This window comes from Centropristis striata, chromosome 11 (genome assembly GCF_030273125.1).
Source record: "Centropristis striata isolate RG_2023a ecotype Rhode Island chromosome 11, C.striata_1.0, whole genome shotgun sequence".
In the NCBI taxonomy this organism is placed as follows: domain Eukaryota; kingdom Metazoa; phylum Chordata; class Actinopteri; order Perciformes; family Serranidae; genus Centropristis; species Centropristis striata.
In genome coordinates, this window is record NC_081527.1 from 6,072,493 (window position 1) to 6,087,453 (window position 14,961).

At 36.7% G+C, this 14,961-nt stretch overlaps 1 protein-coding gene across 1 annotated transcript in view; it reads right to left on the reverse strand.

Moving 5' to 3' along the window:
* The window catches only part of lrrc24 (leucine rich repeat containing 24), a 30,585-nt gene extending 23,121 nt beyond the window's left edge, over positions 1 to 7,464 (reverse strand). Inside the window, exon 1 of the mRNA XM_059343795.1 lies at positions 7,072 to 7,464. The gene's annotated coding sequence lies outside the window, so the exon portion shown is untranslated. The remainder of the gene's footprint in view (positions 1 to 7,071) is intronic.
* Positions 7,465 to 14,961: the final 7,497 nt, after the last annotated feature.

Sequence of the window (14,961 nt, forward strand, 5' to 3'; positions counted from 1 at the left end):
CCCATAGAGTGTATATGAAAATGGTTGACGCATGTCCACTTCCTGCCACTGTACAGAACTTTAAGTAAAATTTGTTGGGATACAGGTAGTGATGTCCAAATGAAGCTTCATGAACCATTAGTTGTATTTGTTGACCCCACTAGATGGCATTCTTGGTTTAAAGAAAAAGGCTCAAGAAAGGCTAATTCAGTGTGATTTCAACCCTTTGTTGGACAGAGAGCGCCATCTAGTGGGCTCAGAAATGATAGAAAATGGTTCATGAAGCTTCATTTGGACATCACTAGATACAGGTGCTGCTAATGCATAGATAACCACATTTTGATTATAGTAGCATCAGGCAGTGGAGCTGCCGTCTGACTTAATGGCGGATCTGTCACAGCTTTCAATTATGACACCACACAGCTTTTCTTATCAGAAAAACAAGGGCTTGATCATTCATCAGGGTGATAGAAACATCCGTAAAGTGACAGAAACCATCACTGATCGGAAGGTCGGTGGTTCGATCCCCGACCATGGCAGCTTACACGTCAAAGAATCCTTGAGCAAGAAACTGAACCCCAAATTGCTCCTGATGCTGCGTTCATCGGTGTATGAATGAATCCAATGGTGGCAGGTGGCACCAGTTTGCCCTGGTAGCCTCGGCCACCAGTATGAATGTGTGTATGAACGGGTGAATGAGCACAGTGTGTAGTGAAAATCGCTTTGGATAAAAGCGCTATATAAGTGCAGTCCATTTAGTCCATTTACCATTTATCTCTGTATCATTTATGTGCTTCTCTTTGTCACTCATTAGATTCAGGCATTAAGCGAACCAGCATAGATTGTGCTCTCTTTTAGAAAGAGTGTCGTATTAAAAATGGGTACATCCCTCTTCGAAATCAATATAATATCTGTGCATAATACTTTTGAAGTCATACATTTTTCATACAGCTTTTGCAACATCGCCACTGTTAAGTCATGCACATAAAGAACTGGATTTTAGAGCCCATGTGTTGTTTGTACAGCCACTCAAATAACCCCACATGTAAGTTTTTAATTGGTGGTGCCCTCAAGTCAGATGGAAGTTATTTTAGTGTAAAAGCAAAGTGGAAATGAGGAATAAAGAAAAACAAGGTCGGTGTTCTGTGTCAAACCAATAAGTCAACATTGTTAGTTGCTACGACAACTAAGTGACTTCCTTTCTTCCAGTAGTAACGTCCATTTATTTAACTTATCTTTTGCCACGCCTAACCATGTACCTTTTCCTAACCATAAGCAAGTAGTTTTGTTGCCTTAACCAACTAAACTGTGACCATGTCACAACATTAACCATGTGTTTCTTACATTTAGCTATGTTGATCTCCAGTTAGATTAGCTTAGCATAAAGGTTGCATAAAGGATGTGACTTCCTGTTGACTTTTTGCCTCTTTTAGGTTGCCTGGCAATCAGTGGAGACTCTGAATTTGAATTTGAACTAAAATGTCACTCTTCTAACCCAAAAAAACTTTATTAGTCCTCAGGGGGCAATTAAAGGCACATAGAGCAGCAATGTAGACAATGTAAACAACTGTAAACAAGGACAAGAAAGAGGCAGTAAACACAGAATTCAAATAAGTTAATTGTGCATAAAGAATAGGCTTATGTTTAAAATGCTAAAATAGTAAATCTAGGCAAATTAAACAAAAAAAAATGAAATAACAGTAACACTTTACAATAACCATCATTTATAAATGGTAATTAGATAGTTTATTAATGTTTAATCATAATTTTAAACCGTATATAGGCAATTTAGAATGGTAAATGCATAATTTCTTAATGTTTAACTAACTAAATAATTTATAAATAGCAAATAGATTGTATATTAATGTACATTTATAGTTGCTTTACCTTTAACAAACAATTAAATTATAATTAATAGTTTATGAATAGTTTTAGTTGCACTCATTTTAACATTTTTAACACCATATTAAGTATGTTAATGATTTTTGAAATGATTCATATACCTTTAAGAAATTGGTTGAAAACATTTAAAGATTAAATATGTATAGCACTTTGTAAATGTTAATAATTGGTTTATAAACCATCTATAAACATTATTTAGTTGTTATTGTAAAGTGTTACCGAAATAACTCCTGAAATACTTCAAATTTTAAGTATTTTAAGTTGAATTACCATTGCTTAGAACCAGGCTAGCTGTTTGCCCGTTTTTATGCTAAGCTAACTAACCGCTCTAGATTTATATTAATCGAAAATGGGTAACGCTTTGTAATAAGGTCCTTAGTAACCATTAATTAACAAGTAATAAGGCATTGTTCTCGCTTTAGATCCGGTAGTGGCAAAAAGCATAGTTAACTTATAGTTAAACAAAATAAGATTAATAAAGGCATGGCAAAGACATAATGGGTGGGTCATGGGTGTTTGTAATGCCATTATTAACACTTATACAAGCTTATAAACACACAATAATGTTAATAAGCATCTTGTAAGGACTTCCAAGGGCCTTATTACTTGTTAATTAATGGTTATTACAAGGACCTTAATATAAAGCGTTACCCGAAAATGTCCATATAACCCTTTAAAGTCCTAGTTGTGGGTTTATTTTTAGCGCTCCAGTGAAAGTGAATGAGACATCCACCATGTTTCTGTGTGTCTGTCACTCATTGCATCCAGGCATTTAGTCACCACGCTGGCGGCAGTTTCATAAATGATGTCACCTTTAGAAATATAACTGTCACTGTTTCCAGCTTTCATATGAGCCTCTGTGTCAACATCACCTGTCTGACACTGACTCCCGTGTTTTCCCATGACTTCTCCTGTCGCCCTTTCTAAACGCCAATTCTCTGCAGTCTATCTCTCTCACACATACACACTGTCCATTCTAATTGTCAAGGCTGGTTGATGCAATCGATCAGAGCAATTTCACTCACAGTAGCTTCATCTGACAGGCTGCTGAATTTATGAGTCAGTGGATTATGCCAGAGCAGAATGAGCGGTTTAGATTTTTATAGTTCTTACGCTCCGTTTTCTGTTCATCTGTTTGCACCACATACTGTTCACCCGTTCTTATTACACGGGAGTGTGAGAAGAAGCCAGACACGCACCAATCACATTTGACTGCTGCTCACTAGTTTTGTTTCACATTGTAATGGATGGATGACATCAGACGGGGGGCCTGGAAGACGGATGGAGGGGGAGTCACCTCCGCCTCATTGAGAAGCAGAATCCATTTTAATAGTATACCCAATTTTGCTAAAAGTGTTCACATGAATGAGTCTGTATTTGATTTTGTTTTCTTTGAAGCTGTTGCATTATTGTGTTTCCCTCCGGTGTTCCGGATGGGCGAATCTGAATTATAAATATTACTCCTTTTTATAGCAGTTCAGTTGAAAGTGTGGGTATTACTCAAGCTGCGATAAAAAAAAAAGAAAAAAGTGTGTGGGACAGTGTGTGTTCACAAATGAAATGAAGGCTTGCAAAGCTTCGATAACGATTGCTTATCATCTCTCTATATTGAGTTCCAGTAATATTGCAGTTGTGTCTGCAGAGGGAGTCATTGAATGCTCATAAATTTTGTTTCTTTGTTGCCATGGAAGTGACAGCATGTGATGGATGTCACACACGTATGTCAAATAACACTCCGCCATGTTGCCTATATTGTGGTTATCTATAGGGTCTGGCATATTCGCAGAAAATAATGAAATTGTAGACGTAATCAGTCTTTTTTTCCTCGTGCATTGCTTATTTCAGCTGATCTTTGCCATCTGCTCGTATCTCTCTCAACACAGGCCAGAATTGGGGGGGTTGGGGGTGTGCTATACAATTACAGCCAAGAGAGATTTCAGTCATCATTGTCTGGCAGACAGTAGCCAATAAAAAATTAAACATCTCTGCAGGCGTAAGAAGTCAACTTGTCCGTGCAGATCTGCCCACAAGAGACAGAAACCCCACCCTCGGAGACAAACAAACGAGGTCCTATCCTATCTAGGGGCCCGCTGTTTGGCTCCATGTGCAGAATAGCAATTAACCGCAGGGACATGCATTTAAAAGTGTGACATTAAGACAGAAACTGTGACACTTAGAAGTCAGAATTAGAAAACATGACCGCCTTCCTGTAGGGACAGATAGTGTGTAACAAGCCAGTGGTGACCTAATGGCGCTATATTCTTCCTGGCGTCTCCCATAGTGTCTGTGTAATATTCCTGCCAGATTCCTAGAGGCTGTGTGCTGTGCTCAGCAGTGATCTTATTATGCTTCATTTTTCCCATCACAACAGTATCACTTTAATATTCCCGTGTGATTTGAATACACAGTGGCTCTGCAGTGGAATTGCTATAGTTCCTCTAAATTGTATTCTAAGATTAAGACAGCTGTTTTTAGTGCTGTAGTGCTGCGGCATGATGGGACAAACTGCAGACGCTGCTGGGACGCATTTGTTATGCAATAGTTTCTTTAAACAAATCCTCTTTTAAATTGTGTGTTTATGAGAAGGAGCAGCAATTAACTACATCAGCATGATTAGGATATAAAGTAGATATAGAGAGTGAGCTGCCAGTTTATTAGATCCGCCAAAAGGGATAAAGTCTAAACAACAGCTCTGCAATGAATCCAGCATGATAATGCTCCGTTTTTGTTTCAGAGAGGTTCTGATTCAACTTGATGCTGCAGTTTTTTGATGCTGTTGAAGCATGGACTGTTACATGCATACAAAAACACTCTCTGTGTCCACTTTTACGCCTGTATAGGGCTGGGCGATATGGCCAAAAAATGAGGGGGATGTAGCAAATTATCATGATATTTTGCATGGCAATATTGTACCAATACACAAATGCACAAGTATTGTCATTTATTATATAAATTATTCAGTAAGTCTGTCTGCTTGCAATCCATTTTTACTGCAGTGAATTTATGAATACAAGTGAGATGAATGAACTGAAAACTTATTACATAAATTATGGATTCATACAAAGTTAACTTGCAGTTGGAAAAAAGACAATAAATAGCAACATGTTATCGCAAAATTGCTATAAATCTAGATTTTGACAGTTTCAAGTGGAATCATAGAGACAAAAATAAAGAAATATATATATTTCTTTATTTTTGTGATGATCATAATGAATTATTGCCCAGCCGTACACTTGTACAGTGTAATGTAATCCAATGGATCTGTTATACCTTAATGTAGAAACATGTACTATTCTCAAAATAAAGAAATATATATATATATTTCTTTATTTTTGTCACTCTATTTGAGTGTATATGTGCCCATTAGGGCTGGGCGATATGGACCAAAACTCATATCCCAGTATTTTTAGGCCGAATGCCGATATACGATATATATTGGTAAACAAAACATGCAAAGTGTTTAGTTTTGACTCAATGTCACAAGTAATAATCATCAACCTGTTTTATGTAGGTACTAACCGAAAAACCTCTAAATTACAGGGTTTTTTCCCTTAGGAACATGATGTTAAAGTCGAAAATCACCATGAAACATAAGAAAATAGCCTAAATTTTCAAATCTGACGTGGTGCCTATAGATTCCTTAGATGATCTAGTTTTATATGATACCAGTATCTCCATTATATTTCTAAAATTGAGCCTGTCGGAACGCTGAGTGGCTATATTGGTATGGCGGTATTGTCTCAACTACATATCTCATTCTAAAGTATATCGGTATTACTCGTAATACCAATATACCGCCCAGCCCTCATGCCAATTATAAACCAACTTAGACGATGTAATTGTGTCTAAATATATCTTGATTTACATCATTATACTGTCCCATTACATGACCATAAATGATCATAATGAATTATTGCCCAGCCGTACACCTGTACAATGTAATGTAATCCAATGGATCTGTTATGCCATAATGTAGAAGCATGTATTATTCTCATAATGCTCTGCTAATCAATGATAGATTTTAGCATTTGGTTGTTATTATTGCAGCTTTTGTACTGGTCTTCATTATTCTCATAATCCACAGAGCCCCTGCCGGTGGGGGCTATGAATGACTTACTTACAACAACAAAAAAATCCATATTTCATAATCATAATCATCTATTTATAGAAGATATTAGAATAAATACATGTTATAAAACATGATGTCTTCAGCTGTGAGAAACCAACTGTATGTTGTCCAAACTATGTTATAAGGAAACATTTTAAAACTGCTTTTTTCCCCCCAAAAAAGAGTATTCTAGTGAAGAAGAGGTTAAATTCAGAGATGTTTCCAATACTCAGCCCCCTCAGCTGCATCTAAATGAGCCAGATAAAAAATTAAAAACACCTCTGAATATGATGAAGTCCATTACAACACCACCTGTAACTAAGACCTCTGTAATAGCCATATCATTTAATATACACATTTGCAATATAATGTCACCGCCAACATTATGAGCTCCATAATGACACATTTTATGGCAGCGCTGTTGTATTTAAGTGTGTGAATTTACTAGACTGTCAGCGTGGAATAATAACATTACGGTAATGTGCTGCTGGGGATAGTCTGCACCACTGATCCTTAATTTGAGGTCTTTTTTTAAATATTTTTTTTAGTTTATGCTGTTCTGTTGTTATGCATTATACTGAGAGGTGTTTGTAATATTCTGTCCAGCCCATTTATTCCCAACAATAAGGGCAAAGACTCAATTTTGGACCAATAATGGTGCCACCTGACCTGGATCAGATATGTAATGTGTGCAAGTATTAATATTAACACAAGTTATAAATAAATAATCAATAATAAGGAGATTTGCTGCTGGGGCAGTGGTGACTAAATTTCTGATTTGGGTGATATAAGTGTAAATCACTATTGCATTCCACTTCTTCCAACATGATATAATCCTACATAGAAAAAACACATCAAATCTTTTGTTCCACTCATATTATAATCTCCTAAAGTACACAGCAGACAGTTGCACACTTCAACAGACAACAAAACAATCCTTCACGTTGTGTTTGGATGCTGCAAAATAAAAAACTAATAATAATAATAAACAACATTTAAAACCATTGTGTGACTATCCCACGCGTGCACTGTCCCCGTTTCCCCCCAAAACACAACAACAACAACACAAAACTGCGACTTACCGTTATCTCCACTTGATATAGGCTCCTCGAGCGACTTGCGAAAGACAAATTTCAAAATAAAATTTAAAAAAAAGACCCAAAAAAATGAATCCCACTTCAAATCACTGCAGATAAATGAGCCACAGCATTGTTTGCCTCCCTTCCTGCACGCTTTTCTCTCCACTCGCTCGCTCCTGACTGACTGGGCAGCGGTTTAGAGTCCACACAGGCTCAGCTCGTCCATTGTAATTGGATGCTGAGAGCCGGAGAGGAAACTGCTCGCATCTGCCAACGCTGGACGTCAGCGCTGATGGTGGTCGATTTAGACTCTTATCTCCCCTCCTCTCATATTGTTATGCGGCTTTGATTCGTTATCCCTTTCTTTTTTCTCTCCTTCCTTTTTCCTCAGCGCGGATGTTATCTTCCAATAGTGACCCACTCCTCTAATTATCCCTGCTTGACTTGACTCCCTCCCCCTTTCTCTCTCTCTCTCTCTCTCTCTCTCTCTCTCTCTCTGGCTGAGCATGAGAGAGAGAGAGAGAGAGAGAGAGAGAGAGAGAGAGGAGGGGGTGTTTTTTATTATTATTATTATTATTATATTGTTATTCTCATGCTTTCACTTTCAAAACATAAATTGGGTGGTCTCATCTGCCTGGCACCGGTTGTAGCATTTAACTTTAAGTGTAATTTCCGCCGCTAAATAAAGCATGATAAACGGCGACACTTTAATGTGGAACAATACGGGAACAACACACTCAGCTGAGAGTGATTTCAGCACCACGGACAGCGGCCTTGGCTTTTATTGTGAAAGGTTTCGGGCGTTAAGATTTGATCCTACACGCTCTGAGTGTGACGCCCGTCGCTCTGTCTCCTGCAGCGGTGATGGCAGGAAGAAGTGTGTAAAAAAAATAAATAAATAAATAAAAAAAAGGAGAAAAAAAAAGAAGAAGTGCGGCCGGACGGAGTTAAAATAAAAAAAATGTTCTGTCTAGCCAAGGGCGAGTGAATTGGAGCTGAACAACGGTCCTTCGATATCCTGCAAAACCCATATTGCTCAGTCATAGCAAGCGAGTTCATTACTGGCTGTAGGGGATGAGGATAAATATGAGCAGAGGTTACATTTTATTTTGCAGCACTTTTAGGATCCCTGTGGCTGATTGTTCAACACCAAGATGCTTTGTTTAATAGTTGTTTTTTTAAAGAGTTGGGGCTCAATTCGTGTCTGTGTGTAGAACAGGGGTCAACAAAAGAGCCATTGTTGGTGGACAAAGAGCAGAAATTAACTACATCAGCATGATTAAAGTAGATATAGAGTGAGCTGCCATGTAGAACCTGATATTGTAATAAATTCACGATAATGTAATAAAGTGCATTTCCCAATAATATAATACACTTTTTTTTTACCAATAATATAATAAAGTATAACATTAATGGGAGATTATTATATTATCAGGTTAGCCTTCATTTCTCAAGTCCTGATAATGTAATAATTCCCAACATTTTGTGTCTTTTTTTGTCATTTTGTGTCTTTTTTTTATCTTTTTGTGTCTTTTTTTGGTCATGATGTGTCTTTTTTTTAATCATTTTGTGGTCATTTTGTTTCCTTTTTGGTCATTTTGTGTCTTTTTTTTTAATCATTTTGTGGTCAATTTGTGTCTTTTTTGGTCATTTTGTGTCTTTCTTAGTCATTTTGTTTCTTATTTTTGTCATTTTGTGTCTTTTTGTGTGTCTTTTTGTGTCTTTTTTTGATCATTTTGTGGTCACTTTGTGTCTTTTTTGGTCATTTTGTTTCCTTTTTTTGGTCATTTCGTGTCTTTTTTTAGACACTGGTGCACTTGAGTCCATTGAAAATGTAATAAAACCTGATAATGTAATAACTTCCCGATAATGTAATAAAGTGAATTTCTCAATAATGCAATACACTTTTTACCGATAATGTAATAAAGTATAACATTAATGGGAGGTTATTGCATTATCAGGTTAGCCTTCATTTCCCAAGTCCTGATAATGTAATAATTACATGTATCCATGACACAGGAATGCATTAAACAGCTTCTTGAAATCTAAAGGTGCTTGGTGTTATACTTTATTACATTATTGGTAAAAAGTGTATTACATTATTGGAAAATGCACTTTATTACATTATCGGGAAGTTATTACATGACATAAGGCGACACTAGCTCCAAAAATTGCAAAAAGTCACCAGTTGATGTATTGTGCAATATATCTGTCAACTACATCCTGCCATGTCATCTGCACTTTACTCCATAGACACTTTATTTTTTAATTTTATATTGTTATATTTATGTTATATAATGTTATTGTTACCTATCTTGTTCATCATTGTTTTTTTCTCATATTATCCTATACTTTGATTGTTTTTGTAATTGTTATTGTAACTTTGCAGCAGAATTTGCTTCGGGATAAAGAAAGAACTATCTCATCTTCTCTTATCTTAATTTGCATATTGATGATGTCATGGTGCATGTGCAGTTTATTTCTATGTCTGACTCCATGCTGTCCAGCTTGTGCAGCTCTCATAGATAAAGTTGCAAAAAATTTGTCACAAATCACTTTTAAAGAAATAAAGTCACCAAGAGGGTCTGAAAAGTTGCTAAATCAAGCAACAAAGTTGACAAGTTGGCAGCAGTGCTTCTGCATGGAAATAATGTTTTTTCTGACTGGACAGTTGGTGCCCCCTACTGCTCATCATAATGAACTACCTCCTTATAGGCTGCTATCAATAGTGGATGCTAACAAGTAGTGATGTGCCAATGAAGCTTCATGAACCATTTTCTATATTTTGTGAGTCCACTAGATGTAAGACTATATAAAATATAGAAAATGGTTCATGAAGCTTCATTGGCACATCACTACTGATACACAGTCGGAGATAAAACGAAAAAATACACAGATCGATTAAAAATTCCATGTGATCGACCAAGTTCTTCACGACCATTAATCGATCACTGATTAATTATTCCTATCCCTAATTTGAACTGAAAACAGAAAATTAACATTAACTTCCAAGTCAAGTCTCAAGCCAAATTTATTTTCTGTCAAGTCATCAAAACAGTGACTTTTGTGGTTTTTAAACCTCTTTGCTCGATTAACAATTACCATTTAAAATTAACGTAGTTCAGGTGTTACAGATGATTGGTGGATATTTTTCTCTAAGGCCGGGACTTTAACGCGTTAATTAAGATTAATTAATTACACAAAAATTAACGCGTTAAAAAAATTGACGCATTTTAATCGCACTGATTTTTGCACCGCGGAACGTTTCTCACTGGATGAGTTTCAGGGGGACCGATTATACTGGAGCACCAACTAGCGTTGATGAGTTGAGACAACAACAAACCACAGTGAACATGAAGGAAGAAGCTGATGAGACCTTTGGTTGGCCCCGTGGATGATGGGACATTTAGTTACTAAAAACCAACGGATGGAAGCGTCCATAAGAGCATGGTTGTGTTGCTATGCAACAAGGAATTCACATATCACCGCAGCACATCCAGCCTCAAGTATCACCTCAATGCTAAACATATAGCAGCTAGCGGCTAGTGTGGTAGCTAGCGTGGATTGTGTTTTACTTAAAAAACCAAAGTATTCTAGTTTACAGAAGGTCTACCTACCTATAGGCTACCTGAAGTTATGAAATGTACTATATTAATAAATATGCTATTGCTACACTTAACCCTTTATCAGTCAAAGAACTATATTTGGCAACTTCAGGTAATATTTCGAGAAAAAAGTAGCAAATTTACTAGATTTTAAGTGGAAAATCTACAAGACAAAAGGTTGCAGGTTTGAAGCAAAAAAAAAAATTACCACTGACTGTGATTTCTTTTTTTTTTTCAGTGCAAGAACAGCAGACCAACATTAATTGCAATACGTAATTTGAACCTGGTCACATACCCGTTCCATGGATATTTTTATCCTATTGGTTTGTTCCAAGTCACGTGACTTTCAAGGTCCCAGCGGTCAGAACAAAAAACATGGCGGACAGTTCTCTCATTCTCTCATTAGTGAAAAAAAATCAATATTTTGACTTCGTTTCTGCATAAAAATGGATTTTGATCACATTTCTAGCGAGAAATATATGTTTTATTTTCTAAATCTGCACTCAGTGAATGCACATAATCACTTTGTATGTTGGAATAGCCACGGGATATGACTGTCATTAACTTGCATTGTAGCGAAATCCGTGTCAGTTTCACAGAGATTTGAGTGATTCCGTGGCTATTCCACGGATTCCTGTGAGACCATGTTGCATAATTTTTTGCATTTTTACACTGCACTTTTAAGATTTCATGCTCAAATGCATGTAGTTGTACTGAGGGCCACTTCAAGTGAGGGTGCGGGCCGTATGTGGCCCCCGGGCCTCCAGTTGCCCACCCTTGCTCTAACTCAAGTCTCAAGCCAAATTTATTTTCTGTCAAGTCATCAAAACAGTGACTTCTGTGGTTTTTAGACCTCTTTCCTCGATCGCTAACAAACAATTAATGCAGTTCAGGTGTCACAGATGATTCGTGGATATTTTTTCTAATCAAAAAGTATTTCCTTTTTCTTCCTCAAATAACTCCAGCTACTCTATAATAATAATCGTAATCTCTGGGCCGAGCCCCTGGCGACTAGTGAAGTAGCGCTCCGCTACATGTAGCCTAATCCTGGTTGTGAATCAAAGAAGTGACGAGCGCGCGCCTCGGTTTCATGCTCTCCCTCTCTGATGATGACTTGATCACACACTAATCACCCTCACAGTGGTTAAAACTGCTCTGACCCACATTTAGCATCTCTTGATTGATGCGTGTGCATGCGCGCCGACGCGTAGCCGCGTGTGAAAAGGTTCCCATGCCTGAGCAGGTACATTAGTTTGTGTCTAATTGCGTGTCTTTGTGATGCTGAGCGCGCCGTAGAGTGTGTGTTTGAGCTCAGATTTTAATGATCTCCTCCTACCCCCTCTGGGCCAGCATGAGCCTATTTCGACCCACATCAGGATAATTAACATCACACTCAAATGTCTGTAAGAGCAGAGGGCTCCTTTCAACATCTTTCCTCTCATCCTGCTGTTCTTTAACTCTCCCTTTTTCTTTTTTTTTTTTTTGGCTCTCAGGAAAAAAGCAGCTGATTTTGAAATACAACCTATGGGCTATTTGTATGCACGCAAAGACCCATCCACGGTTTATTTGCACATAAATTGGTCCATAAACTTTGCTAACAAGTTGTGTTTTTCAGCCATAAAAAACAAAAGCACCCTATTAAACAGCCTTGGAGTTGGGATTATAATGCGCCAGTTGTCAGTTTGAATCCACAGATCTGCAGGGAAATCAGATCAGTCCCCTACACCAGGGGTCTCAATCTCATATTACATGGGGGCCGTTGGAGGCAGTGTCAAAATGACCAAAAAAAGACACAAAATGACAAAAAAAAGACACAAAATGACCAAAAAAAGACACAAAATGACCACAAAAAAAAGACACAAAGTGACTGAAAAAACACTAAATTACTTAAAAGACACAAATGACAAAAAACTACACAAAATTACCAAAAAATACACAAAATTACCAAAAATACACAAAATTACCCAAAAAGACACAGAATTACCAAAACAGACACAAAATTATTTTTAAAAGACACAATATGACCAAAAATACACAGATTTATCAAAAAAAGACACACATTTATTTAAAAAAGACACAAAATGACAGAAAGAAAACTTATTTACTTAAAAAAGAAACAAAATGACCAAAAAGACACAGAATTACCAAAAAAGACACAAAATTATTTAAAATGACACAAAATGACCAAAAAATACACAAAATTACCAAAAAAGACACAAAGTTACTAAAAAGAAGACATAAAATTACAAAAAAGACACAAAATTATTTATAAAAAGACACAAAATTACCAAAGAAGACACAAAATTACTAAAAAAAAGACACAAAATCACAAATAGACAAAGAATTACCCAAAAAAGACACAAAATTATTTGAAAAAAAGACACAAAATGATATATATAAAAACAAAATAACCAAAAAAAGACGCAAAATTACCAGAAAAAGTAATTAAAGGTGCCATTCAAGTGCCATTCATATAAACTCACATAAAACTTTCATATCAAGGTGGGGGCCACAAAATATCGTCACGAGGGCCGCAATTGGCCCGTGGGCCACGAGTTTGAGACCCATGCTCTACACCCACTCGTTACACTGTCCGACTGCCTAAGTGCACTCAAACAAGTCACAGTTCCATTAGCGTTGCTCTGTAGCAGCCTGAGAAGACTGTCTGGGCTTTATCCAGGTGTGTGTGTGTGTGTGTGTGTGTGTGTGTGTGTGTGTGTGTTTGAATAAAAACCCTTTGCTGCTGCTCCCATAGGGATTGACTGTAATTAGGAGCGTTCTCTTTCTGCACTTGCCTTGTAAATGAAAACACCTCTATATCAAAGAGGGAACACATTGGCTGCTGCTGCTGCTGCTACGCAGGATTTTTCCTCCTCTAACAGTTAAATGATGTGTCTTTGTTCCCTTTTATTGTCCAGCCACTTTAAGTAGAAAAACAAGAATTTCTTTTTCTCGAATCCCCCCCCCCCCCAAGACAAAAAAGAAATGTGAAAGAAACTTAAATTAAGAGGCGCTGAACTAAGGGTGGAACACAGACTCCTTGTCAGAAATATAAAAAAGAAAAGTGAGAAATATAATTGTGACGGATTCATCCATCACTTTGTGACTAAAAAATGGCGAGTTTGGGCCGTTTTGGAGATGACAGGCAAAGATAAACTTTGACGACTTGATTCACAGTCGCACACAGACAGATGGAGATGACGCCATATAGACTAAACTAAAGTACCAACAGGGCAGTATAATTTCCATTTACATACTTTATGGAGCAATATAAATGAACACAATTTCCATATAAATGTGGGAAAAAAACAAGGTGAGGAAATTGCCTTGTTTTTGTGTTTGTGATGTGGTTTACACGGGTTAGGATCAATAACATGCACAGACAGATGCTGAGGAGATAACAGTGATTTAAAGCAAACCTAAACACACAAACACACACACACACACACACACACACACACACACACACACACACACAGCGTGTAATGAGATGATCTCCCAATGAAAAGCATGCAGGACATGAAAGCTTTACAAATGGCCGCAAAAACAACAGCTGTAATGCGACAGGCAGACATTTGTTCCACTAATCACCGAGGGGATTGTCAAATACAGCCGAATGGAGGTTAAGAGAGTCTTATGTTATTAGGCCCCGCTACTGTGACTCTACAACACACACACACACACACACACACACACACACACACACACACACACACACACACACTGTGGAAAAAAACACTAAATTACTTAAAAGACACAAAATGACAAGAAAAGGCACAAAATGACCAAAAAGACACAAAAAGATCAAAAAAGAAACAAAATGACACAAAATTATTTAAAAAAGACACAAAATTATTTAAAAAGTACACAAAATTACTAAAAAAAGACACAAAATGACCAAAAAAAGACAGAATTACCAAAAAAGACACAAAAATTACAATAAAGACACAAAATGACAGAAAGAAAACTAAATTACTCTTTTTTTTAAATGACCAAAAAGACACAGAATTACCAATAAAGATACAAAATTATTTAAAAAAGACACAGAATTACCAAAAAAGACACAAAATTACCAATAAAGACACAAAATGACAGAAAGAAAACTAAATTACTTTTTTTTTAAATGACCAAAAAGACACAGAATTACCAAAAAAGACACAAAATTATTAAAAACACACACAAAATGACCCAAAAAGACACAAAATTACAAAGAAATACACAAAATTACTTAAAAAAAAAACCCTACAAAATTATTTTAAAAAGACACAAAATTATTTTAAAAAGACAC